General features: G+C 50.8%; 1 protein-coding gene across 1 annotated transcript in view; it reads right to left on the bottom strand.

Annotated features, from left to right (window-relative positions):
- The window catches only part of SMCHD1 (structural maintenance of chromosomes flexible hinge domain containing 1), a 1,955,900-nt gene that overhangs the window by 615,709 nt on the left and 1,312,286 nt on the right, over positions 1-27,905 (bottom strand). The window lies entirely within an intron of this gene.

The raw sequence follows: 27,905 nt of genomic DNA, 5'->3' as shown, positions 1-27,905 counted from the left end.
TGGGTGGAAATTTGTGAATCCACGCAGATTCCAGAACTTTCCATCACAGAAATGTGGGGAAAATGTGTTTTTTTTGTCAATTTTTTACATTTGCAAGGGATTCTGGGTAACAGACCATGGTGGGAGGCAGTCAAGTCACCCCATCCTGGATTCCCCTGGGTGTCTAGTTTTCAGAAATGTATAGGTTTGCTAGGTTTCCCTAGGTGCCGGCAGGGCTAGGGTACAAAATCTACAGCTAGTCACTTTGCCAAAAAAAGGGTCATTTTTCACTCCAAAACCACGTTGCGTTTTGCGCCGTTTCCTGTCGCGGGCACTAGGCCAACCCGCACAAGTGAGGTACCATTTTTCTCGTAGGACTTTGGGGAACGCGGGGTGGGTGGAAATTTGTGGATCCACGCAGATTCCAGAACTTTCCATCACAGAAATGTGGGGAAAATGTGTTTTTTTTGTCAATTTTTTACGTTTGCAAGGGATTCTGGGTAACAGACCATGGTGGGAGGCAGTCAAGTCACCCCATCCTGGATTCCCCTGGGTGTCTAGTTTTCAGAAATGTATAGGTTTGCTAGGTTTCCCTAGGTGCCGGCAGGGCTAGGGTACAAAATCTACAGCTAGTCACTTTGCCAAAAAAAGGGTCATTTTTCACTCCAAAACCACGTTGCGTTTTGCGCCGTTTCCTGTCGCGGGCACTAGGCCAACCCGCACAAGTGAGGTACCATTTTTCTCGTAGGACTTTGGGGAACGCGGGGTGGGTGGAAATTTGTGAATCCACGCAGATTCCAGAACTTTCCATCACAGAAATGTGGGGAAAATGTGTTTTTTTTGTCAATTTTTTACATTTGCAAGGGATTCTGGGTAACAGACCATGGTGGGAGGCAGTCAAGTCACCCCATCCTGGATTCCCCTGGGTGTCTAGTTTTCAGAAATGTATAGGTTTGCTAGGTTTCCCTAGGTGCCGGCAGGGCTAGGGTACAAAATCTACAGCTAGTCACTTTGCCAAAAAAAGGGTCATTTTTCACTCCAAAACCACGTTGCGTTTTGCGCCGTTTCCTGTCGCGGGCACTAGGCCAACCCGCACAAGTGAGGTACCATTTTTCTCGTAGGACTTTGGGGAACGCGGGGTGGGTGGAAATTTGTGGATCCACGCAGATTCCAGAACTTTCCATCACAGAAATGTGGGGAAAATGTGTTTTTTTTTTCAATTTTTTACGTTTGCAAGGGATTCTGGGTAACAGACCATGGTGGGAGGCAGTCAAGTCACCCCATCCTGGATTCCCCTGGGTGTCTAGTTTTCAGAAATGTATAGGTTTGCTAGGTTTCCCTAGGTGCCGGCAGGGCTAGGGTACAAAATCTACAGCTAGTCACTTTGCCAAAAAAAGGGTCATTTTTCACTCCAAAACCACGTTGCGTTTTGCGCCGTTTCCTGTCGCGGGCACTAGGCCGACCCGCACAAGTGAGGTACCATTTTTCTCGTAGGACTTTGGGGAACGCGGGGTGGGTGGAAATTTGTAGATCCACGCAGATTCCAGAACTTTCCATCACAGAAATGTGGGGAAAATGTGTTTTTTTTTTCAATTTTTTACGTTTGCAAGGGATTCTGGGTAACAGACCATGGTGGGAGGCAGTCAAGTCACCCCATCCTGGATTCCCCTGGGTGTCTAGTTTTCAGAAATGTATAGGTTTGCTAGGTTTCCCTAGGTGCCGGCAGGGCTAGGGTACAAAATCTACAGCTAGTCACTTTGCCAAAAAAAGGGTCATTTTTCACTCCAAAACCACGTTGCGTTTTGCGCCGTTTCCTGTCGCGGGCACTAGGCCAACCCGCACAAGTGAGGTACCATTTTTCTCGTAGGACTTTGGGGAACGCGGGGTGGGTGGAAATTTGTGGATCCACGCAGATTCCAGAACTTTCCATCACAGAAATGTGGGGAAAATGTGTTTTTTTTTTCAATTTTTTACGTTTGCAAGGGATTCTGGGTAACAGACCATGGTGGGAGGCAGTCAAGTCACCCCATCCTGGATTCCCCTGGGTGTCTAGTTTTCAGAAATGTATAGGTTTGCTAGGTTTCCCTAGGTGCCGGCAGGGCTAGGGTACAAAATCTACAGCTAGTCACTTTGCCAAAAAAAGGGTCATTTTTCACTCCAAAACCACGTTGCGTTTTGCGCCGTTTCCTGTCGCGGGCACTAGGCCAACCCGCACAAGTGAGGTACCATTTTTCTCGTAGGACTTTGGGGAACGCGGGGTGGGTGGAAATTTGTGAATCCACGCAGATTCCAGAACTTTCCATCACAGAAATGTGGGGAAAATGTGTTTTTTTTGTCAATTTTTTACATTTGCAAGGGATTCTGGGTAACAGACCATGGTGGGAGGCAGTCAAGTCACCCCATCCTGGATTCCCCTGGGTGTCTAGTTTTCAGAAATGTATAGGTTTGCTAGGTTTCCCTAGGTGCCGGCAGGGCTAGGGTACAAAATCTACAGCTAGTCACTTTGCCAAAAAAAGGGTCATTTTTCACTCCAAAACCACGTTGCATTTTGCGCCGTTTCCTGTCGCGGGCACTAGGCCAACCCGCACAAGTGAGGTACCATTTTTCTCGTAGGACTTTGGGGAACGCGGGGTGGGTGGAAATTTGTGGATCCACGCAGATTCCAGAACTTTCCATCACAGAAATGTGGGGAAAATGTGTTTTTTTTGTCAATTTTTTACGTTTGCAAGGGATTCTGGGTAACAGACCATGGTGGGAGGCAGTCAAGTCACCCCATCCTGGATTCCCCTGGGTGTCTAGTTTTCAGAAATGTATAGGTTTGCTAGGTTTCCCTAGGTGCCGGCAGGGCTAGGGTACAAAATCTACAGCTAGTCACTTTGCCAAAAAAAGGGTCATTTTTCACTCCAAAACCACGTTGCGTTTTGCGCCGTTTCCTGTCGCGGGCACTAGGCCGACCCGCACAAGTGAGGTACCATTTTTCTCGTAGGACTTTGGGGAACGCGGGGTGGGTGGAAATTTGTGGATCCACGCAAATTTCAGAACTTTCCATCACAGAAATGTGGGGAAAATGTGGGTTTTTTTTCAATTTTTTACGTTTGCAAGGGATTCTGGGTAACAGACCATGGTGGGAGGCAGTCAAGTCACCCCATCCTGGATTCCCCTGGGTGTCTAGTTTTCAGAAATGTATAGGTTTGCTAGGTTTCCCTAGGTGCCGGCAGGGCTAGGGTACAAAATCTACAGCTAGTCACTTTGCCAAAAAAAGGGTCATTTTTCTCTCCAAAACCACGTTGCGTTTTGCGCCGTTTCCTGTCGCGGGCACTAGGCCGACCCGCACAAGTGAGGTACCATTTTTCTCGTAGGACTTTGGGGAACGCGGGGTGGGTGGAAATTTGTGGATCCACGCAGATTCCAGAACTTTCCATCACAGAAATGTGGGGAAAATGTGGTTTTTTTTTCAATTTTTTACGTTTGCAAGGGATTCTGGGTAACAGACCATGGTGGGAGGCAGTCAAGTCACCCCATCCTGGATTCCCCTGGGTGTCTAGTTTTCAGAAATGTATAGGTTTGCTAGGTTTCCCTAGGTGCCGGCAGGGCTAGGGTACAAAATCTACAGCTAGTCACTTTGCCAAAAAAAGGGTCATTTTTCACTCCAAAACCACGTTGCGTTTTGCGCCGTTTCCTGTCGCGGGCACTAGGCCGACCCGCACAAGTGAGGTACCATTTTTCTCGTAGGACTTTGGGGAACGCGGGGTGGGTGGAAATTTGTGGATCCACGCAGATTCCAGAACTTTCCATCACAGAAATGTGGGGAAAATGTGTTTTTTTTGTCAATTTTTTACGTTTGCAAGGGATTCTGGGTAACAGACCATGGTGGGAGGCAGTCAAGTCACCCCATCCTGGATTCCCCTGGGTGTCTAGTTTTCAGAAATGTATAGGTTTGCTAGGTTTCCCTAGGTGCCGGCAGGGCTAGGGTACAAAATCTACAGCTAGTCACTTTGCCAAAAAAAGGGTCATTTTTCACTCCAAAACCACGTTGCGTTTTGCGCCGTTTCCTGTCGCGGGCACTAGGCCGACCCGCACAAGTGAGGTACCATTTTTCTCGTAGGACTTTGGGGAACGCGGGGTGGGTGGAAATTTGTGGATCCACGCAGATTCCAGAACTTTCCATCACAGAAATGTGGGGAAAATGTGGTTTTTTTTTCAATTTTTTACGTTTGCAAGGGATTCTGGGTAACAGACCATGGTGGGAGGCAGTCAAGTCACCCCATCCTGGATTCCCCTGGGTGTCTAGTTTTCAAAAATGTATAGGTTTGCTAGGTTTCCCTAGGTGCCGGCAGGGCTAGGGTTCAAAAACTACAGCTAGACTCTTTGCAAAAAAAGTGTAAATTTTCAGTGTGAAAATGTGGTGTGTTCACCTTAGGTTTTGAGCCACTTCCTGTCGTGGGCACTATGCCTACCCACACAAGTGAGGTACCATTTTTCTCGGGAGACTTAGGGTAGTTCAAATTTGTAAAGCAACTGTTATTACCTGTTGATTTTTGATGCATTTCTCCCTTCCAAATGAAAGACATTGTGTAAAAAAAAAGTCATTTTGAAAAATGACCAATAATTGTCATGCAAATATGAGTATTCCCAATTTCGAAAATGTGCAAATATGCACTGTTTCTGAACTCTGTAATTTGTTCCCATTTCAGAAATACATAGGTGACTTTCATACCGATTTTTCCAAGTATACATTTTCCCACAATAATTGCTATATACCCGGACCAAAAAAAAAAAACATTACAAAATGCTGCTCATTTTTCTACTCTGGGTTCGTTGGGCTCTTGATGAACCTACAAGTCCTATATGTCCACACAACCAGGAAGGTCTACCGGATGTAACGGTACATTGCTTTTAAAGAGATGTCATAATTCGAAGAAGTTACAGGTAAAAACGTTGACTCAAGAGGCTGCTTTTTTCAACAAATTTTTAATTTCTCCTATATTTGCCTGTAAATTTCTATAAAGAAACCTTGATGGATCTACGCAAATGACCCCTTGCTGAATTCAGAATTTTGTCTACTTTTCAAAAATGTATAGCTTTCCAGGATCCATTATTGCTTTGTTACCCTTTTCTACCGTTAACTGGAAGGAGGTTGAAAGCACAAAAAATAGCAAAAATAGGGTATGTCCCAGAAAAATGCCAAAACTGTGTAAAAAATGTTGGTTTTCTAACAAAAGTCTGTCATTCCCTAAAAGCTGGAGAAATTGTGATTTCAGCCCCACAAACCCTTTTTTGATACCATTTGCAGAGAAAAACCCAGAAGCTTTCATTTGCAGCCCGTTTTTCACATTTTTCACAAAAAAAAAAAAAATTGCTGTATTTTGACTAATTTCTGTGACCCCTCTAGGAGAATCCACAAACCCTGGGTACCTTTAGAATCCCCAAGATGTTGGAAGAAAAGGACGCAAATTTGGCGTGGATACCTAATGTGGTCAAAAAGTTACAGGGGCCTAAGCGCGCACTACCTCAAATAGCCCAAAAAGGGCTTAGCACAGGAGGGGAAAAGGCCTAGCAGCGAAGGGGTTAACAGTCTCTGCAGGTCATTAAAGCAACAAACTGTCATAATTGCAATGAGGCAAACAATCTTCAAGATCAGGAGGTGCAGCAAGTACCTATGCATAAGCTAGAAAAGCTCACACTTGAGAACCTTTAATTAAACTTTAATAAACCACATCACAAGTGATTGAAATAAGGACCGTCCAGCTAATTTTGAAAGTCTGAAATGGTAGACAAATAACCTTTTACAGTGCCCAGTGGACTTTGCTGTTCTAAAGACAAAACCAACAAATAGGAGGACTGACAGCTACGCCTGTAAGAGGGTCATTGTAACAGGCACATCACGAGTGCACCAGCCAGAGTAGATTGATTTCATGGAGGGGTGTCTTCCATATGCTCATGCTCAGAAGATCTGGGTACCACACTCTTGTGGCCTAATCAAGAACCACCAGAATAAATTGGACCCAGTTGTTTTTGATCTTTTTCAGAACTTGGAGCAGGAGAACTTGTGGTGTGAAGACGTACAGGAGTACATTGTTACATTCCAGCTGGAAAGCACCTGCTACTCCGTGTTCTTGGGGAAACTCCAAGGTGGCAGAAAGATCTAGCCAGGGTTATCCTCACAAGTGTAACATGCAGTGAGCCACCTTGCGACGCAGACATCTGCTCAGTTAATTCACTCTGGCATTCAGAGATCTCATCAGGTAGTTGGGGTTCGTAAAAATAATCTAGCGGTCTAGCCCTTTGCAGAGACAGAAAGACCCCACTTCGTCAGGATTTTTACAGTACCAAATGGCAGAGGTGTTGACAGTGAGAATGAGCACCATCCTTTAATGGTCGGCAGGAAGATCTTCAGGGCGAGACGAATAGCATGCTGCTCGAGTAGGCAAATGTGGAGCCTGCCCTCCAATGGACACCATATGTTTTACAGCTTCCCCAGGTGACCCCTACCAACCCAGCAGCGATACATCCTTCACCACTGTCAACACTGGGTGGGAAAGGAAAATTGGTCTGCTGCATAACTAGGAGCAATGGGTAAGTCACCACTGCAGATCTTGAGCAATCGCCTCTGTAACCTAGATAATGTTGGACAGGAGGTCTTGATGTAGGGCCCACAGCGATTTTAGGCTCCATTGTAGAGCTCGCATATGCCTCCTGGTGTGTAGTTGATGAGGAGAATGCACAAAGCTAAGAGACCAAGAAGCATCAGAGCCACAATCCCTGGATACAGGCCCAAGCCTGAAAAAAAGTTACTTACCTTTGGTGATGCTCTTTCCTATGGATACTCTTTCTAAGCGCAGATTACTCACCTTGTGAATATTCCTTCCAGGCGACAGACTGGATCCAGAAATTTATAAGCAGTACTCCTGTGCATTGGTAAGTGGCATCTTGCGAATCCGCGCCAACGTCCTTCAACGCAAGAAGTGACGAGCGGGACTGCATATTATCTTCACACAGCTACTGATGTAAGTTGCTCTCTAAGGCTTATCTGCGCCCTCAGACGAAAAGCCAATCGCAAACTGGCTTGGCCAATGTGCAGGTCTCAAGTTCAGGAACTTCGTAGGTGGAAAAAGAGTCCATTCAATGCAGAGGAGCAAGGGTTGGAGAAGAACCTACGGTTGGATAGAGCATGCACCAGAAGGGGCACACCAAAGGTTAAGTTAATTGCTCTTCTGATGGATACTTCCACCAGCGGATTCCTCGCCTTGTGAACAAATATCAAAACAGAACCTTTCAAGGTGGTGGGTCAGTAGAATGGTTCAGACTAAAATGTTCTGCAGTATCAAACGGACGCAATGCGGATCTCGACAGACTTGATTGTAGAAGCAATAGTGCTTTGTGAGCGTGTGCAGTGATGCCCACGTAGTAGCCTGACAGATATCCAGAACAAGCACTCTACTTGCTTGTGAAGTAGTAGCAGCCTAGGCTGGACTGGAACAAGCCCTTAATCTCAATAAAAAAGGAAAACTCTAAATGCCCACGTGGACAATGGTCAATAAATGCTACGCAAACTGTTGTCCCATGGGACTCATTTGAAATTGGAAATCTCTTGCTTCCCCTTAAGGAATTCATCACTTAATTCCAAGTTTTAATGATTATCACTCAACATCAATTTTAACAGGCAGCAAGAACAGACCCTAGCTTCTATCACAAACATATATTGGACCAATTCATACGTAATGATGTGCGATAACGTGATTATATAGGCGCTACTCCAGTGCACTGAAGTTTGCTTTTTTCGTGATTTTCCACTGCAGAAGCGTGGAGCCGCAAAGAGCACTATGCACTGGTGTGGAAAACTAGCGCCCTGAAAGTGGAAGACCTGTCCCTAGAAATGTATTCACAGAGCGGGGATGATGGGTAGAGACGGTAAGGTATCTGTGGCTAGATGGAGTCTCTACTAGATAAGGCATTTCCGAAGGTATGTAACTTGTTAATCTGATAGGGGCTTCTAGTCGCAGATTCCTTTCCTTACCTTAGAATAGATACCCAAACAATACCTTCCTTCCCAGAGGTGGGTTTGCAAAACAATTTCATACCAAAAAGTCCTGCAGGACTGAATGGCCAATGTGCCAATTACTATGGACTTGACTGTCCAGGCAGTAGTGCTTGGTAAACACGTGCAGAGAAGCCCACATTGCTGCCTGGCAGATGTCCAGGATCGGAATTCTGCACGCCAACGCAGTGGTCGAAGCTTTGGCTCTGGTGGAATGAACACGTAAACCCTCAGGAGATTGCTTCCTAATCAATGAATAGCAGATCTTAATACAGAGAACGAGCCCTCAGGAGATCGTCTGCTTCTGCATAGATTTCCCCTTCTTCGCTCAGACATACCCCACAAACAGTTGGTCGTCCACCCGGAACTCTTTCCCGCAGTCAAGATAGAATGACAATGATCTTTTTGAGTGCAAACGGTAAAGTTGCTCCTCTTCTTTAGAGAGATGTGGGCGAGCGCAAAAATAGGAAGAGTAATGGTTTGGCCTACGTGAAAGGGAGTGACCACTTTCAGTGGAAAGGAAGCTCTTGTACAAACCACCAGGTTGTCTTGCTAGATGTTCAAGTATGGAGGCTTGGATGACAAAGGCTGAAGCCCGCTGACCCTCTGGGCAGATCTGATAGCCATGAGAAAGGGCGTCTTAATGGTAAGGAGCCAGAGAGGAAAATTGTGCAAAGGCTGAAAAGGAGCACACGTAAGGAAAGGGAGGAAAAGACTGAGGACCCACTGAGGCATAATGAAAGAAGAAGATGGGAACAAATGATTCAAACCTTTCAAAAATCTATTTACAATTGGGGATTTGAAGAGGGATGGCTGGTCAGGAAACCACAGAAAAGCTGAAAAAGCAGAAAGATAGCCCTTGAGAGTGCCCAGAATAGAACCCTGCTGGGCTCGAAAAATTTTGAAGAAAAGAACCTGAGAAAGGGGTCAGAAAGAGGATCGATCTGTCTTTCTGTACACCATAACCAATACAAACAACAAGAGAGAGAGGTTGGAGACACACTCTTAATCCTCCTATATCATAAGTTAAACAACAAAAGAGTGTATGTGAAGAAAGAACAGAAAAAATTCCAATAAATAGGAACTCTTAGTGTATTTATGTGCCCTACACAAATTAATCTGATATGTATAAAGAACCCTCACTCACCAACCTGGTTGCTGACATGCTTCATCATAGGGTTCCACCAGAGGTGCCTACTGCACCTCTGGTTTGCTTCAACGCTTTTTTAAAACGGAGCGCAAATATCAGACCAGAAAAGAAAATTTAAGTGTGGTGAGTGCACAAAATAATAGTGTGAATTAAAATGTACGCAGGGTTCGTCCAAAAACAGTTTTAATGGCGACGAGCCTGGCACTATTTAAAAACAGGTGTACAAAAGGATAATTCCAACTGACATAAATTGGTCAGGTATATCCTATTTGCATGTTAGATTGGTCGACATGTTTCAGCTTCTAGACGTCATTGCACGAAGCTTTCTTCAGGACCTATTCAATGCACAAATCACCTTGGCGGTATAAGCTCGCTAAGGCTTACCCTAACCTCAGGTGAAAGACAAGACCGAATTAACTCACGGTTTTGCAGAGGCCTTCGAGAATTGCCCAAAAGCCTTGAAATGTCTGTAAAAAAACAACATAAATGTGTAGTACATGTATATATTATTAATACCAGATCATTGTTTAGTATATACATCTCGAAAGTAGAAGAGATGTCAAAAGGCACAAATACAAATTATTACGAAATTATTGAGCTAAAACAAACAGTGACATAATTCCATGTCTCACTGTCTTTGGACAGAATCAAAACAAGAAAAAACAAACATTGTATGTTGATCTCATTGAATCCATCAGTAGAAACGAATATATCAATCGTTTCTATCGTTAATCAAGTATTAGGTGACAAAAAGAGTTTACTAAAAGCCATACGCTGGCACACCAACCGTGTAGCGAAAGCGCCATTGAAAATGGTACATATTCCCACGTCGGAGATCAACAAAAATGGAAGAACAAACAGGGCTTACGTGTATTTGAGAATGAATACGCTCCTTAGGCCTACGGATGGGTGGCGGGACTACAAAAAAGCTGCAATTTGAAGAAAAACGGGGAGATTACTCATAAGTTCGTCATCCCGCTACTTCATATTCAAAAGAAGGACCGCTACAGAAACGGCAAGATTTCAAGCAGTACTTACTTCGTCCAAGTCCCCTGCCAGGTAGATCCACCTATAAATTCCCACCGTGCCCGGAGTCGTTCTCGGACCGAAATGTCTGTGTTTAAATAAAGAGAAGCAGCCCAATGGCGGGAATTCTCCACCGATCTCGGCGAACAGCTCCAAAGGTCATGTGACCGGCATTGATACTGAACGTCAAAATCGAGAAGGGACTAACCTCCCCGTCTCAAGACTAGAGCTAGAATGCCAACCTTTACATTCTGCCGGCTAATGTCAAACTTTATTTATAACCTTGCACATGCATTTGCCGGTTGAAAACAAAATTTGTTGGAACAAGCGTAACCACTTCATAAATCAAGATGGGGAATGCAAAATGAACCGCTAACCGGTGTTAGCCCGAGCCAAACGCTAATAGGAATCTCAATAGCGTCATAACGGGACATGAACACTTGACAATGTTAAAAATCAGAAATATCAAAAGAAGGGTTATTTAGAGAAAAGAGTGGGGACCAATTAAATCAGTATTGGTGTTTTTACACGAAAGGGTAGTATATACGTGCATAGAAGGTAATCACTACCATTTCGGAAATGTAACAGAAAGGGGGGCATATAGTCGAAGCAGGAACCCTAGTTGCTGCGCCTCATAACTGTTCCCCACGGAATATTTTCGTTTAGCCCCACCAGATGTGTCGACATGCGATAAATCCATCGCTGTTCTTTTTCAAAAAGCAAATTGGGTGAATTGGGCCCTGATTTAATTTGCACAATAATCGTCCAGTGTAGATCATCCACAGTGTGATTAAAACGCAAGAAATGTTCAGTCAGTTTCGTTGTGTTTTTTTTTACAACGAATGTTACTGCGATGCTCACCAATACGCTGTTTAATCTTACGTGTGGTCATCCCTACATAATTCAAATGACACGGACAGGTGATCAAGTACACCACATCAGAAGTGTTACAATTCGTATGACCCCGTTGTGTCCAAATTTTGTTATTTTCCAAAGCTAATGTCTTAGTGGGTGCAGTCAGATGGCAAACACTACATGACCCACACGGAAAATATCCCGAAACTGGTGGGAGACCCCAAGCATTGAGGACAGAAGAATCACCCTCACTCTTAATATTTCTAGGTCTTGTATGGACCAAGGAATCCTTGATACTTTTGGCTTTTTCGATGAGAAAAGAGGTTTCTCCCATTTTAAGTTATTGCTCACAAGGATCCCCCAATTTTTTTTGATAGACTTAGAAATGGCATTCGATGCAATATTGTAGGTAGTCACACATGTAAGAGGTATATACCCCACTCTTTTCTCTAAATAACCCTTCTTTTGATATTTCTGATTTTTAACATTGTCAAGTGTTCCTGTCCCGTTATGACGCTATTGAGATTCCTATTAGCGTTTGGCTCAGGCTCACTCCAGTTAGCGGTTCATTTTGCATTCCCCATGATGATTTATGAAGTGGTTACGCTTGTTCCAACAAATTTTGTTTTCAACCGGCAAATGCATGTGCAAGGTTATAAATAAAGTTTGACATTAGGCGGCAGAATGTAAAGGTTGGCATTCTAGCTCTAGTCTTGAGACGGGGAGATTAGTCCCTTCTCGATTTTGACGTTCAGTATCAATGCCGGTCACATGACCTTTGGAGCTGTTCGCCGAGATCGGTGGAGAATTCCCGCCATTGTGCTGCTTCTCTTTATTTAAACACGGACATTTCGGTCCGAGAATGACTCCGGGCACGGTGGGAATTCATAGGTGGATCTACCTGGCAGGGGACTTGGACGAAGTAAGTACCGCTTGAAATCTTGCCGTTTCTGTAGCGGTCCTTCTTTTGAATATGAAGTAGCGGGATGATGAACTTATGAGTTATCTCCCCGTTTTTCTTCAAATTGCAGCTGTTTTGTAGTCCCGTCACCCATCCGTAGGCCTAAGGAGCGTATTCATTCTCAAATACACGTAAGCCCTGTTTGTTCTTCCATTTTTGTTGATCTCCGACGTGGGAGTATGTACCATTTTCAATGGCACTTTCTCTACACAGTTGGTGTGCCAGCGTATGGGTTTTAGTAAACTCTTTTTGTCACCTGATACTTGATTAACGATAGAAACGATTGATATATTTGTTTCTACAGATGGATTCAATGAGATCAACATATAATGTTTGTTTTTTCTTGTTTTGATTCAATCGAAAGACAGTGAGACATGGAATTATGTCACTGTTTGTTTTAGCTCAATAATTTCGTAATAATTTGTATATGTGCCTTTTGACATCTCTTCTGCTTTCGAGATGTATATACTAAACAATGATCTGGTATTAATAATATATACATGTACTACACATTTATGTTGTTTTTTTACAGACATTTCAAGGCTTTTGGGCACTTCTCGAAGGCCTCTGCAAAACCGTGAGTTAATTTGGTCTTGTCTTTCACCTGAGGTTAGGGTAAGCCTTAGCGAGCTTATACCGCCAAGGTGATTTGTGCATTGAATAGGTCCTGAAGAAAGCTTCATGCAATGACGTCTAGAAGCTGAAACATGTCGACCAATCTAACATGCAAATAGGATATACCTGACCAATTTATGTCAGTTGGAATTATCCTTTTGTACACCTGTTTTTAAATAGTGCCAGGCTCGTCGCCATTAAAACTGTTTTTTGGGGGGCGGAGTCAAGATGGCGGCGAGATAGGACGCTTTCTCCGGTCCCTCCGGCGCCAGTTCTGCATAGCTTTGTCATAGCGGTCTCCCGAGGACCCCTGAGACCTGCCTGGTGTGTCGCTTGGTCCCCTGCGGCAGCGGAAGGAGTTTGGGGTCGCCGGCGGCCCCCGCCGTGGTGCTTGCTGCCCCGTCCTGCCTGCGGCATGGCTGGCGAAGAAGCCGGTGACTCTCTTGAGAGACGGGGCTGGAGCTGTGGAGAGCCCGGCCTCCCATCGGGGGCGGAGCATTGAGTCGGTGGAGGCGGCGTTGCGGGGACATCCGGTGTGTGTGGTCCGCGCGCCCCTGACCTGCGGGAGGACTCGGCAGTGGCCGCTTGGGAGCTTTTAGCCCCCGCTCAGGCAGAGGTGAAGGGCCTGCGGGGGTCCCCGGACCGGAGCGCTGAGGAGCTGGAGGCCGAGTTCACCGGGCCGCCCAGGTGACGCGGCATGCGGGGTGACGCTCGGACCCCTCCGGGCTCCTGAGAGGCGGTGAGCAACTGCGACCTTGGAGGCGCTACGGCCCTTGGAGGACACGACTGGGGGGCACTTGTGGAGGCCTGGGCCGTAGGAGCTGGGAGCGTGCTCCGCCCGTGGTGGTGCCGGGGGGCCTGCAGTCTTGCAGGCGGGACCCCGCTGAGACGTGGCTGGACTGACGAGGTGGAAGCAGAGTAGTGGCCAGCTGCCGCACCGCGTGGGTGCTCGGGGGGCCGTACTTTCCTTGCCCCCGAGCTGTGTGAGGCCTGCTTCGGCCTGCTCGGACTGCCGGGGGAGCCGTGGAGCGGAGGGCTCCCCCCTGAACCAGATGAGCTGGTTGTGTGTCCCCGGCTGAGGAGAGGGCGGAAGAGGCTGAGAGGGCAGAGGCGTGTGTGGAACCGTCCTGCAGCAGGGTGCGCTGCCCCATAGCTGGGCCCTCCGACCTGGTGAGCGCCTGCCTGTGTCTGCCCATTCCCCACGATTGGCACGGACTGGGAAGAGGGGCCTGCCTGGAGACCGGCTATTCACGATTGTTGGGACGCGCAGTGGGGGCCGCACCGGTGGTGGAGACGTCTGGCCTGGCAGCGTGTTACGCCGAGTTATCCTTGAACTGAACACGATGTCCAACAAGACCCGGGGGGGCAGGCCCGGTAGGGACGGTCCGCAGCGGGGTGCCGCCCCTTCGACGCCACCTGGCACTAGTGCCCCTCCCAGGCAAAATGATGATGAAGCGCCTGTCACCAAGACCTTTATGCTTGAGCTATTCAACGCCATCAAGGAGGATATCACCAGCCTCCGCTCCCAGCTGGCTTCTGACCTCCGGGAGGTGCGCCAGGATGTGGATGGTATTGGGGAGAGGGTGGCAACCCTGGAAGAGCATGACTTGGGACTCGTCGGCGACGTCCATCAACTCCAACAGGATGTTCTTCGGCTCACGGAGCAGAACCTGGACCTCCAGGCCCACGCGGAGGACTTAGAAAACAGGTCCCGACGGAACAATATTCGCATTCGAGCGGTGCCGTGGGATGGAGAGGCTGGGGACCTGCGGGGCTATGTGGAGGGCCTGTTCTTGCAGATCTTGGGAGAGGACGATACCCGCGAAGTCCGGATGGACAGGGTACATCGCGTGGGGTTGCCGAGAAGGACGGGGGCTCCTCCCCCCGACATCCTGGTCTGCGTCCATGATTACCAGCTTAAAGAGCGCATTCTTCGGAAGGCGCGTGGGATTCCATCGCTGCTGTACCGGGATCACCATCCCCAGCTGTTTCAGGATCTGGCGGCGTCGACGCTACAGAAGCGACGTGACTTCCGTCTCGTGACATCCTTCTTGCGGGACCAGAATGTCTCCTACTCGTGGGGCCACCCGTTCCGGCTTATTTTCCGGTGGCGGAGCGGGCTGGTTCAGGTCCGCTCTCTGCAGGCTGCCAAGGATCTCCTGGGACTGGATGACGGGTCCCCCCCGCTGGGGGCTGGGGGCTCTCCGGCGGGGCCACGTCGACGCTCCTCCTCCTGGCAGAGTGTGGGGCGCCCTTCCGCTTCGGGTCGGCCGGACCCTGAGGCCAGCATACAGGAGCGTGGTGCTGCGGTTGCTTCGGTGGCGACTGTGATGGAGGCTGCCTTGCAGGACTCTTCTTTGGCTGCCTAGCCCCTTGGGAGGCCTCTACTTGCTTGACGCCGGAGGGCCACCCTCCTTTCAGGTACCACTGGGACTTGATGTACTCTGTGGGGAGACACCCTGGGCCTGTTCACTGGAGGGGTGAGATCGGGGACCCCGCTCCATGGACTTGGGGGATAACCACAGTGGTCCGGGGGTTGGGGTTGCTGGCTTTTTTTCTCCTTTTTTGTCTTCGGTGGGGTCCTAGTTGGGGTGTTCCTGGGAGAGGGAGGGGGGGTTGGGGAGGGGGAAGGTTGGGGTTGGGGAGGGGAGGGACCGGTGGTGGCGGCTGGGGGTGGTGTGTGCGGGCTGTGTGTGGGTGGGTTGTTCCGCGGGGGATGGAGGGAGGACCTGAGGTGAGTGCCTGTAGGGTATCTGAGTCCGGGCGGGGGGGTGGAGGGCTGAATTGGCTAGGGTCTTCGCTCTATTTGATATGGCAGGGCGCGAGGCGACATATGGTTGATGGGACTGAGGAGACGCACGACGGCTTGGGATGCGACCTGGAGTCTCCATGCGCTGTAAGTCGGGGGCTGCTGTACTGGGGTGCGCTGCTGACCCTCGCTGGGGGGGGGGGGGGGGGGGGAGTTTAGATCACGCTGGGGGACGGGTGAGGGAGCTGCGGTGTGAGTGGGGGGCTCTGGCGGAGAAGGGGGAGGAGAGTTATGTAGGATGCCTGTTACCCTAGGTACTTGGAATGTGAAGTGGCTGAACTCTCCCCAGAAACGCCAGAAGGTCTGGAAATACATCCTGGATCACCACCTGGATGTGGTGGGGCTTCAGGAGACCCACCTGTCCCGGAGGGACGAGTCTCGCCTCAAACATAGGCAATTCCCCCTTATTAATAGGTCTTCGGTGGCGTCGAAACACAGGGGAGTGGCCCTGATGTTCCGTTCGACCCTTCAGTTTCAGCCTCTGGGGGTGCGTGGCGATAAGGAGGGCAGATGGCTCATTGTTAAAGGAGTAATCCTCGGCAGGACTTGCACGTTCCTGGTGTTGTATGCCCCTAACGCTGGGCAAAATAGGTTTCTCCTGGACTTGTTGCGCTCGGTGGAGGACTTTATGGAGGGGGCCTCTTCATAATGGGCGATTTCAATTTGGTCTGGGATAGGGACTTGGACTGTTCTCACCAGCGGAGAGCCGAGACCGGCCTCTTTTCTGAGGAGACACGTCAGCGGCTTGAGGAGCTGGGTCTGTTGGACGGGTGGCGTTCTCTGCACCCCCTCTCTCGTGATTACACCTTCTTTTCTCATGTGCACCACTCTTACTCCCGACTCGACCATGTTTTTTATAGCCAGTCCCTCCAGGGGTCTCTGAGGGAAGCTAAGATTTTTCCCCTCTCAGTCTCTGATCATAGCCTGTTGGCGCTGGGCCTCCAGTGGGCTTCGGAGGGGACTGCGCCGCGAAGATGGTATTTTCTGGCGTCCCTGGTGCGGGACGAGTCTTCCTGCAAAGAACTTCATAAGGCGATTCGGGAAATCTTTGAGCTCAACCCGGTGCAGGACACTTCGATCTTCACTACCTGGGACGCCTTTAAGGCGTCGGTTCGGGGTAGCTGCTTGGCCCTTAATGCAGCGCTCAATAGGCTGCGGAGGGCGGAACGGGAAGCGCTGGAGCGGGAGCTCTCAACGCTGGGGCAGGCGCATAAGGCCAATCCATCCAGGCAAATGTTGCGCTCCCTTACTGCTCTCAGGGGCAAGCTCCGGGCCCACTATAATAACAGGGCAGAATTCACTCTCCTGAAGCTCCGCCATCTCTCTTACTCCCAGGGGAATAAGGTGGGGAGGCACTTAGCCCGCCAACTACGCCATAAACGGGAGAAGGAGTACATAGGGGGCGTAAGGGACGCCGCCGGCTTGCTGCAGCACAACGACGCGACCAAAGCAGAACTCTTCGGGGACTTCTATGCGACATTGTACTCGGGGGACGCCCTGGACCCCGCTGCCCAAGAGGACTATCTACGCGCTCTTCCGCTCCCTCGCGTTTCTACTGAATGGAATGACCTGCTCTCTGCCCCCATTACTAGGGAGGAAGTGTTGGGTGCCATTAAATCTCTGGAGCCCCACAAGGCGCCTGGTGCGGACGGGTTCACGGCCCTTTTCTATCAGTCCTTTGCTGTGGACATCTGTGAGTTCCTGGTTCGCCTGTATAATGAAATGGCCGACTCGGGGGTGTCCTCGGTCTCCATGGCGGAAGCGGTCATCTCAGTGATCCCCAAACCTGGCAAAGATCCCTCTGTTTGTTCGTCGTTCAGGTCGATAGCCCTTCTCAACATCGATGCTAAACTTTACTCTTCAATTCTAGCGTCGCGCTTACAAGACCTGATGCCGGCGTTAATTCACCCTGACCAATCGGGCTTCATCAAGGGGCGGCAAACTCATGATAACACTAGAAGGGTGGTCCACCTTATTGAGAAGGCCAACCGGTTTAACATTCCGGCGGTATTGATTGGCCTGGATGCCGAGAAGGCATTCGACCGGGTGGACTGGCAGTTCCTGTTCCGGACTCTTCAAGCCTTTGGATTCTCTGACAGGTTCTTGACCATGCTTAAAGCCAACTATAGCGGCCCCCAGCCTAGAGTCGCGGTGAATGGGTACTTGTACCCCTTCTCGCATTCGCGGGGTACACGGCAGGGTTGCCCCCTCTCCCCCTTGTTGTTCGCCCTGAGTATTGAGCCCCTAGCACTGGCAATCCGGGAACACCCGGATATACGGGGACTGCCCTTCACGGGGGAGCAGCACAAGATTTCTTTGTTTGCGGACGATGTCCTCCTCTCCCTTGCGGATGCGGCGCACTCCATCCCCCATGTGCAGAGGGCCCTGGCGCACTTTGAGGAGGTGGCGGGGTTTCGGGTCAATTACGGCAAATCTTATATCCTCAATCTCACGCTCTCGTCGGCGGAGGTGGACCGTCTCCGACCACTCTCGCCCCTACCGTGGTCCCAATCTTCCCTATTGTATCTAGGGGTTCGCTTGACCCCCAAGGTAAGTAAGCTGTACTCAGCCAATTTCCCCCGCTCCTGGCGACTATCCAAACTGATTTGCAGCTATGGAAGCCGTTGTTTATCTCCTGGCTGGGCAGGATCCATGCGATTAAGATGACGCTCCTCCCGAAGCTCTTATATTTATTCCAGGCTCTCCCTATTGTTCTAGACGGGGATTTCTTTTGCCGCATAAAGACTCTCATGCTTCGCTTCGTGTGGCAGGGGGGCCGGGCTCGATTTTCCTTTGCCACTCTCCGGCGACCGCGGGCGGAGGGGGGGTGGGCCTCCCTGACCTGCATCTCTACTATAAGGCAGCGCAACTGAGGGTGTTCGTGGAGTGGATCCCACCCCTTTCGGAGAAGCATTGGCTCCACATGGATAGGAGTGTGGCGGGTCGCACGATCTGGGACCTGGTGTGGAAGCCTAAGGGGGATAGGCCCAAGAATGCTTACATTAGCACCCCTACCGGCACCGCCCTTAAGGTCTGGGATTCGGTTTCAGGAGACGAGCGATGGACTACTTTCCCATCGCCCTTCACTCCCATACATTTCAACCCGGCCTTTCCGCCTGCGCTTCGGGAGGGCCCTTTCGATGCCTGGAGGGAGGGAGGCTGCTTAGCCCTCACGCATCTGTTCCACGGCTATGCCCCGCTGACTTTCCCGAATTGTGGGCGGGACTATGGGATTGCCGAGACGGAGCGGTTCCACCACGCCAAATTGCTACACTGGGCCCTGTCTCCGTCGGTTCGGGATGCGGCGACTCGGCCGCTCACCCCCTTTGAGGCCTTTCTTTCCCAAACCTCGACCATGTGCGGGGCCATCTCTTTCATCTATAGCCACCTCCTGACCACCGCTGTCTCGCCTAGGCCCCGATATATGGGTCATTGGGAGGACCTCCTAGGGCGTGACATCACGGATGCGGAGTGGTCCCATCTGTGGCGGGACCTGGCCAAACACAACCACTCGATGGAACTTCGGGAGGCGCATATTAAAACTATGATGGATTGGTACCTCCCCCCCGCCAAGCTCCATCACATCTTCCCCAACTCCTCGGACAGATGTTGGAGGGGCTGTGGCTTGTTGGGGGACTTCCGCCATATTTGGTGGGACTGCCCGGTCATCCGCCCCTATTGGGAAGAGATCTTGTCCCATATTAAGGATATCTTGGGATACCCGATAAGGGATTCCCTGGAGCATGTGCTGTTGGGCCTTCGGGACCCATTTCTCGAACATCAGACACGAGCGGACAAAAAGATCTTTTGGCTTTGCATAGGGGCGGCTAAAACCACTCTGGCGGCGGCCTGGAAAAAGAGGGAAGCCCCGGCGACTTCTTTGTGGCGTGCGAGATTGTGGAGGTTGTTGAGCATGGAGCGAATGGCGGACATATTTCTGGGGGACTTCAAAAATTTAATTTTCCGTTGGGGGCCCTTGGTGCGCTTTCTGTCTAGAGGGCTACCAGCTGCTGTGTGCCCGCCCTCGGTCCGAGCCCTCCATCTGTTCCAAGTATGAATATTATTGGATTATTGCTGAATTGTGATTGTGTGCTGCCACCACTGGAGGGTAGGGTGGGGGGTTGTTGGGGGAGTTGGGGGCTTTTTCCCTGTTTTCATTTTAGTTCTTTTGGGTTACTGTGCCAGTCCTACACAGCAAGAGGGGAGAGCCTGAAGTAATGGGATTGGCTGGTCCGGCCCCGGTAACTGGACTGCTGCTGTACATTTTTGGTGGGCGGAATTCAGTCCGTATTACCTCTGTATGGGAGGCCTGGACTTGGACCCTCTTCTTTTCCTTCAGACTTGTAGCTTAGCTGGGCCGGACAGCTGGACATTTGCTAGTCATAGCGGCCCCCCTCAATTTGTGCATCTCCCCTGCGTGGGAATTGTTGCGGGATTGCCGCGTATGGGTTTTTTTTTTTTCTTGTTCTATACCTCAATAAAAAACACCTTTGAGAAATAAACTATTTTTGGACGAACCCGGCGTACTTTTTAATTCACACTATTATTTTGTGCACTCACCACACTTAAATTTTCTTTTCTGGTCTGATATTTGCGCTCCGTTTAAAAAAAGCGTTGAAGCAAACCAGAGGTGCAGTAGGCACCTCTGGTGGAACCCTATGATGATGCATGTCAGCAACCAGGTTTGTGAGTGAGGGTTCTTTATACATATCAGATTAATTTGTGCAGGGCACATAAATACACTAAGAGTTCTTTTATTGGAATTTTTTCTGTTCTTTCTTCGCATACACTCTTTTGTTGTTTAATTTCTGTACACCATGCCACAAATTTTCCCCAACTAAAGGCTTATACTGTCTTGATGGACGGACGCTTGGCTGCCAAGGTAACATTGCAGACTTTGGTAGGAAGGTCGAAAGCTGTCAACTATCGCCACTCAATCTCCATGCAAGAAGACAGAGTAGACAGGTTCAGGTGGAGAGTCCTCATCTCTTTTATGGAGGCAGACTGATCGGAGGACTGATGGTCATGCTCAACAGTTCGGGATACCAGACTCTCCTTGCCCAATATGGAGCCACAATAATAACTTGTGCCCGGTCATTCCTGATCTTGTTGAGAATTCTGGGCAGGAGTGGTATAGGTGGAAAGGGGTACAGGAAGCCAGATCTCCATTTAAGATAAAAATCATCCCTGCGCGAAAGCCGCCTTGGAAACTCCGGTGCGCAAAACTGCAGATTTTGAGCGTTCTCTGTAGTGGTGAACAGAGGTAACCAAGGCTCTTTCCACCCAAGGGTGGTTGTGGACTGGCCCAACCTCTGGCCTAGGCAATGAAAAAGCTAGGAAGCTTGTTGGTCGCAGTGACTGAGAGGGTATGGACTGGGTTAGGGTCCCATTCAATGGCCACGAAAGGAGCAGGAGGTGGACTGGGGATGACAAGGGGCCAGAGGCGAGCGCAAGGACTTGACTGTAGCTCTGCTGTCCTTCTAGCGCTGTAGTGATAAGCCTTCCTTCTGTCCAAAAAGACGAGATCCATCAAAGGGCATGTCTATAAGCGAGGCTTGGACATCCCCTGAAAAGCCAGTGATTAATCCTAGAGGTGGAGGCTTGAACCACCAAGCTCAGTGGTGTAGGCTGCTCAGTACGGAAACTGGGGTCCTCAGGAGTGGGGCGATGGGCAATATTTCCTAGGCAAAGGAGCCCCTATGCAGGGCTTGCAACAGGCCCAGAGTAGGACGTTGGTAAGGGTTTCATTAAAGGGGAGTAAGGGTTCGGTCAGGGCGACTCCCAGCTGAAGCACCAACGTCAAGACTTTCTTCTTGACTGCCACTGTGGGAAGCTGAGGGTCCAGCACCTTAGCCGCCCTACTCATCACCATAGCAAAAGAGGCTCCCTTCTCCATAGCCACTGTAAGAGGAGAGACCAACCCAGTGTCAGGTGAGGTGTATAACCCACTGGCATCTGCCAGTTCCTCATACCAACTGTCGAACAAGTTACTTACCTTCGGTAACGATATATCTGTAAGAAACATTAGTTAGTTAGATTCCTCACCTTCGAATATCCCCAGGTGTCAGGCTGGATCCGAAAAGATTTTTCGTCAGCAAGACCCTTGCGTGTCGTTAGGCGTTGTCTGCGGCTCCGCGTCCGTCATTGGCGTCGTGATCGACGGGATGACGTCGTCGGAGTATTTAGACGCCGCCATCGCGCGCTGACGTCAGTTCTTGTACATAGCTTTCCGTGCCAGGACCGCAGAGCCATGCAAGAGACCGACACTGGTGCCAAGAATCTAGGGCCCTGAAAGGGATGACCTCAACCCTAGATATCGGTTCGCAGAACGGGGAGGATGGGTGAGGCGGGGAGGAATCTAACGAACTAATGTTTCTTACAGATATATCGTTACCGAAGGTAAGTAACTTGTTCATCTGAAAGAAACACGTTAGTTAGATTCCTCAACTTAGAATAGATACCCTAGCAATACCAACCCCGGTGGTGGGTCTGCGAACCAAGATCACACCAGAAAGTCCTGGAGAACAGAACGGCCAAAGAAGCAGTCTCTCCGGACTTGGCTGTCCAGGCAATAGGGTTTGGCAAACGTGTGCAGCGAGGCCCATGATGCTGCCTGACAAATGTCCTGCAAGGGGACTCCCCGGCCCAGGGCAGTGGTCGCCGCTGTGGCCCGAGTGGAATGGGCCCTCAGCCCTACAGGAGGTTCCTTTTTAGCTAAGGAATAACAAGCCTTGATACACAAAACGACCCACCGAGAGATGGTTCGCTTGTGTACCGCCCTCCCCTTCTTAGCGCCCACATAGCCAATAACAGTGCCCGTTTTGGGTCCAGACGGTGGAGCCTCTCTTCCTCTTTCGAGGGATGCGGAGGCGGAAAGAAGGTGGGCAGTGTAACAGACTGGCCGATGTGAAAGGCAGTTACCACCTTAGGGAGAAAGGAAGGACGAGTCCTTAGAACAACTTTGTCCGGATTGACAGAAAGGAAAGGAGGCTTAGAAGAGAGAGCCTGGAGCTCACTCACCCTTCTAGCAGAGGTGATAGCAACCAGGAAAGCAGTCTTAAGCATCAGCAGACGAAGGGGACAATTATGAAGAGGCTCAAAGGGAGCGCACATCAGATAGGTCAATATTAGATTTAAATCCCACTGAGGCATTACGAAAGGGACAGGAAGGAACATGTGGGTAATGCCCTTAAAGAATCGAGAAACAACAGGGGATTTAAAAAGAGAAGGCTGATCAGGAAGCCGTAAGAAAGCAGAAATAGCCGAAAGGTATCCCTTGCGGGTGCCCAGAGCAGAGCCCTGCTGGGCCAGGGAAAGAAGAAAGGGGAGAACCTCAGAAAGAGGGGCAGAGAGGGGATCCACAGCCTTTGCTGTGCACCATGCCACAAATTTGTTCCACCTGCAGGCATATACCGATTTTGTGGAGGGACGCCTGGCTGCCAGAACAACACTACAGACTTCAGGAGGCAAGTCAAATGGCATTAACTGCCGCCGCTCAATCTCCACGCATGGAGGTGGAGGCTGGACAGGTTCGGGTGGAGGACCGTCCCCTGCTGCTGCGACAGAAGGTCCTCCTGAAGGTGCAGTCGGATCGGGGGATCGATCGACAGACTGAGTAGCTTGGGATACCAGTATCTTTGTGCCCAATCCGGAGCCACAAGGATGACTTGGACCCGGTCGCGCCTGATCTTCTTCAGCACTCTGGGCAGAAGTGGTATAGGCGGAAAGGCGTACAACAAAACGCAACTCCACTCGCGACGAAAAGCGTCTCCGAGCGAGCGCTGCCTTGGAAATTCCAACGCGCAGAACTGCCGACATTGCGTGTTCTCTTCGGTGGCGAATAGATCTAACCAAGGCTCTGCCCACTGCAGAAAGAGGCCTTGCGCCACGTCCGAGTTCAGGCGCCATTCGTGATCCATCATGCACCGGCGGTTGAGTTCATCTGCTCTGGCGTTCAGAGAGCCCGCCAGATGTTGAACCACCAGGGTGATGCCCTGATGTTCCAGCCATGTCCTGAGGCGCAGAACCTCGTGACAAAGGGTCCACGACCCCACCCAGCCCTGTTTGTTGCAATACCACATGGCGGTGGTGTTGTCCGTGAACACCTGCACTATACTTCCCCGGATAGAGGGAAGGAATGCCTTCAGTGCAAGTCGGATCGCCCGCAGCTCCAGAAAGTTGATATGGAGCCGGGACTCCGCCGGAGACCAGAGGCCTCTGATCTCCAAAAAGGCGACTGCCATCGAAGGGCATGTCCATGAGGGTGCTCTGGACATCCCCGGAGAAACTCATGGACCTCAGCCAGGTGTGGCGAAGAATCGCCACCGTGGTCCCCATTGCCCAGCCTAGCGAGTCCGTTGTGTCCAGTCCACATCGGATTGCATGCCGTGCCGCATCCCGCCCCTCAGCAAGAGCCTGGGCGAGCAGTGTCCGGGCCTCCTCCGGACACTGGGGCTGCACGTCCTCCACCGTATCCCACAGGGAGTGGGAGTAACGGTCCAAAAGGCACGCGGTGTTGATAGACCGCAACCCCAAACTAAGGGAGGAGAACAGTTTCTTCCCAAACTGTTCTAACCTTTTGGATTCCCGATCCGGGGGAGCGGACGGGAAGGAGGTCTGGGAAGTAGAGGCCTGGATAACCAGGCTCTCGGGTGTGGGGTGCAAAGGCAGAAAACTGGGGTCGCACGGTGCAGGGCAATGGCCCCGGGCCACGTTCCGGTCCACAGGAGGGACTGTGGAGGGCTTGGACCAGGTGCCATTCAGAACGTCCGACAGTGCTTCATTGAACTGCAGCAGAGGCTCCGAGGAGCTTGCTGACGGTTGAAGCACTCAGTAAGGAGATTAGTCCTCACGGTCACAGCAGGCAGCTCCAGCCAGAGGGCTTCGGCCGCCTTGCGCAGCACCACAGATAATGTAGCACCTTCCTCCAAAGCCACGGATGGAGGAGAGATGAATCCAGTGTCAGGGGAGGTATCAAGACCACTGGCATCCCCCAGTTCGTCTGCCCAGTCCTGAGATAACTGGCACTGCCGTGCCAGAGGGTCCTCAGACCCCTCCCAGTCGTCACCGTCATCCGATTCCTGGTATACAGGTGGAATGATCGGAGCCGGGCAGAAGATGAACCTGTCACCCATCGGCATCTGAAGCGGCGCAGGGCCCGGACCGGGACTAAACCGGGGAACGGCAACGTCCGAAGGCGGCGCCGGGGGTGGCACCAGAGGGGTCGGCGCCGGCGGAGGGGTCGTAAGGTCGACCGGCGTCGACCGGGATCCAGGCCTGGATCCCGCGGGGTCCTGCGATGTCGGGACCGGAGTCGACGACGGCGCCTTGGCCGGAGCCGCCGGCTTGCTAGGCCTCCCAGTCTAGCCTGCGGGGCCCGAAGGCGCGCCGGCAGGCGTCGACGGCGGAGCCAGGCTCCTCAGGAGCCAGGCTCCTCATGGCCACGAGGAAGACCGGAGGGTATGGGGTCGGACGGGACTCCCGCGGCTCCGACAGAGCCGCGCGGGTGGTGCCACCCGAAAACTCAGCTGAGTCGCGCGACCGGCGAGGGGAGCCAGAAGAGCGATGACACCTCTTCGACTTCTTGCTGTGCTTCGACTTACCGGAATGCGAAGACTTAGACCCCGACAAGCGGTGATGACTGCGGCTCCGCGACCGGTCCCTCAACCTCCTCCTCGACCGGGACCTTGAGCGGCACGGAGCCAACTACCCCGGATCTAAGGAGGAATCCCTGGGGTCCAACTGGCCCCGAGGGTGAAGCCGCCGGCAAGGATCTAGTGGGTCTCGTCCCAAGTCTGAGGGGCTAGAAGGCATGCCAGAGAGGCCGGGCCTCCCAAATATCAGGTATATGGCCTCATAAAATTCCTTAGGCTGGGTGGGGGTTGCTCCAGCTCCAGGAAAGTCAGGGAAGTGTGGAGTGGACCCTGACTCAGGATCTGATGAAGCGTGAGTCCTGGAATAACAACGCTCCTGCGCCTAGCTTTATAAGCTAAATTTAACATAACATAACATAACAGAAGCCTTTGATAGGCACAGCAAAGTTGAAGACCTCCTGGACTTCTTTAACTTATTGTGGTTGTGGGACTTTACTGACGACTTCGAGTGTGACAACCATCGCTGGGTGTGGCTCCACAAACGTTCTGGGACTTCCAAACTGATCGTAGCGCTGCACAGTCGTCCAATGTGGAGCTTGAGGGATCATTCCCTCAGCGCCTTCAGATGCATGGCACGGCAATCCACGCAGGTCTTGGAATCATGGCCCCCTTCCGAGCACCATAAACACACCAAATGTGAGCCTGACACATTTGGTGACCGGTATCACATAGTTTAAAACCAGACAGTTTCTTAGGAGACATCCTGTCAAACTAGCAGAAAAAATCTCTAAAAAAAAGTGTTGACAAAATGTTGAGAAAAAACAGGCAGTCATAAAATGACCGAGGGTAGCTCACACCGGATCATCGTTACCTGACGCGCAAAGGAAAGAACTGACATCAATAGGCAGTTGTGGAGCCTATATAGGTATCGCGCATGTCATTTTCGGCATGACCAACGCAGAGCCAAACAACGCCATCTACCAGCACACAGGGGTACTGCTCAAAAACATCCAGATCCAGTCTGACGCCTGGGGAATATTCTACGGTAAGGAATCTGCGGCTAGAAGTCTCTATCAGATGAACTATTTCCTTTCCTTCTTTAACACTCTTTATGGTGAATACTCTGACTGCAGATTCCTCACATATAGAGTGCCCCCAGGCACCAGACTGAGTCCGGAAGATTTTTCAGCATAGCCCTGTGTACAGAAAAGTGGTGTCGATCCTGAGCAACCATGGACTCCGAAAGGCTCAGTAACACAGGTGGTGGTTCTTCACATACCTCGTGGCCTGCCCTGTCCTCTCACCAAGTTTGAGGATAGTATCCCTCGTCAGAGCCACAGGAACCAAAGAACAAGTTACTTACCTTCGGTAACGATGTATCTGTAAGAAACATTAGTTAGTTAGATTCCTCACCTTAGAATATCCCCAGGCGTCAGACTGGATCCGGAAGATTTTTCGTCAGCAATACCCCTTGCGCGTCGCTAGGCGTCGTCTGCGGCTCCGCGTCCGTCGTCGGCGTCGTGCGCCGGAATGACGTCGTCGGAGTACTTAGACGCCGCCCTCGCGCGCTGACGTCAGTTCTTGTACATAGCTTTCCGCGCCAGGAACGCAGAGCCATGCAAAGACCGACACTGGTGCCAAAAATAAAATCTAGGGGCCTGAAAAGGATAACCTTAACCCTAGATGTCAGTTCGCAGAACGGGGAGGATGGGTGGGTCGGTGAGGAATCTAACTAACTAATGTTTCTTACAGATACATCGTTAACGAAGGTAAGTAACTTGTTCATCTGAAAGAAACACGTTAGTTAGATTCCTCACCTTAGAATAGATACCCAAGCAATACCATCCCCGGTGGTGGGTCTGCGAACCAAGATCACACCAGAAAGTCCTGGAGGACAGAACGGCCAAAGAAGCCATCCCTCCGGACTTGGCTGTCAAGGCAATAATGCCTGGCAAACGTGTGTAACGAAGCCCACGTCGCCGCCTGACAGATGTCCTGCAAAGGGACTCCCCGTCCCAAAGCAGTAGTAGCCGCTGTGGCCCGAGTAGAATGGGCGCGCAGCCCAACAGGAGAGTCCTTTTTTGCCAAAGAATAGCAAATTTTGATACACAAGACGACCCACCGAGAGATGGTCCGTTTGTGCACAGCTTTCCCCTTCTTAGCGCCCACGTACCCAACAAAAAGCTGGTCGTCCACCCGGAACTGTTTAGTGCGGTCCAGATAAAAGGAGAGCGCACGTTTTGGGTCCAGACGGTGGAGCCTCTCTTCCTCTTTGGAAGGATGCGGAGGCGGAAAGAAGGTGGGCAAGGTGACAGACTGCCCAAGATGAAATGGAGTCACCACTTTCGGAAGAAAGGAGGGACGAGGCCGAAGGACAACCTTGTCCGGATGAACAGACAGAAAAGGAGGCTTTGAAGATAAAGCCTGGAGCTCACTCACCCGTCTAGCCGAGGTGATGGCTACCAGAAAAGCAGTCTTAAGAGTCAGAAGACGAAGAGGACAATTGTGAAGAGGCTCGAAGGGAGCGCACATCAGGAATGTCAAGACCAGATTCAAGTCCCACTGAGGCATTACAAAAGGGACAGGAGGGAACGTGTGAGTAATGCCTTTCAGAAAGCGTGTAACCACAGGGGACTTGAAAAGAGAAGGCTGATCAGGAAGCCGCAAGAAGGCGGAGATGGCAGCAAGATAACCTTTCAGGGTGCCCAGCGCAGAGCCCTGCCGGGCCAGAGAAAGAAGAAAGAGAAGAACCTCAGAAAGAGGGGCGGAAAGAGGATCCACAGCCTTTGCTGTGCACCATGCCACAAATTTGTTCCACCGGCAGGCGTATACCGTCTTTGTGGAGGGACGCCTGGCTGCCAGAATGATATCACAGACTT

Source organism: Triturus cristatus, chromosome 5_1 (genome assembly GCF_964204655.1).
Source record: "Triturus cristatus chromosome 5_1, aTriCri1.1, whole genome shotgun sequence".
Taxonomy (NCBI): domain Eukaryota; kingdom Metazoa; phylum Chordata; class Amphibia; order Caudata; family Salamandridae; genus Triturus; species Triturus cristatus.
Note: the sequence above shows the minus strand (reverse complement) of the source record. Positions and strands in the feature narration are given on the sequence as shown.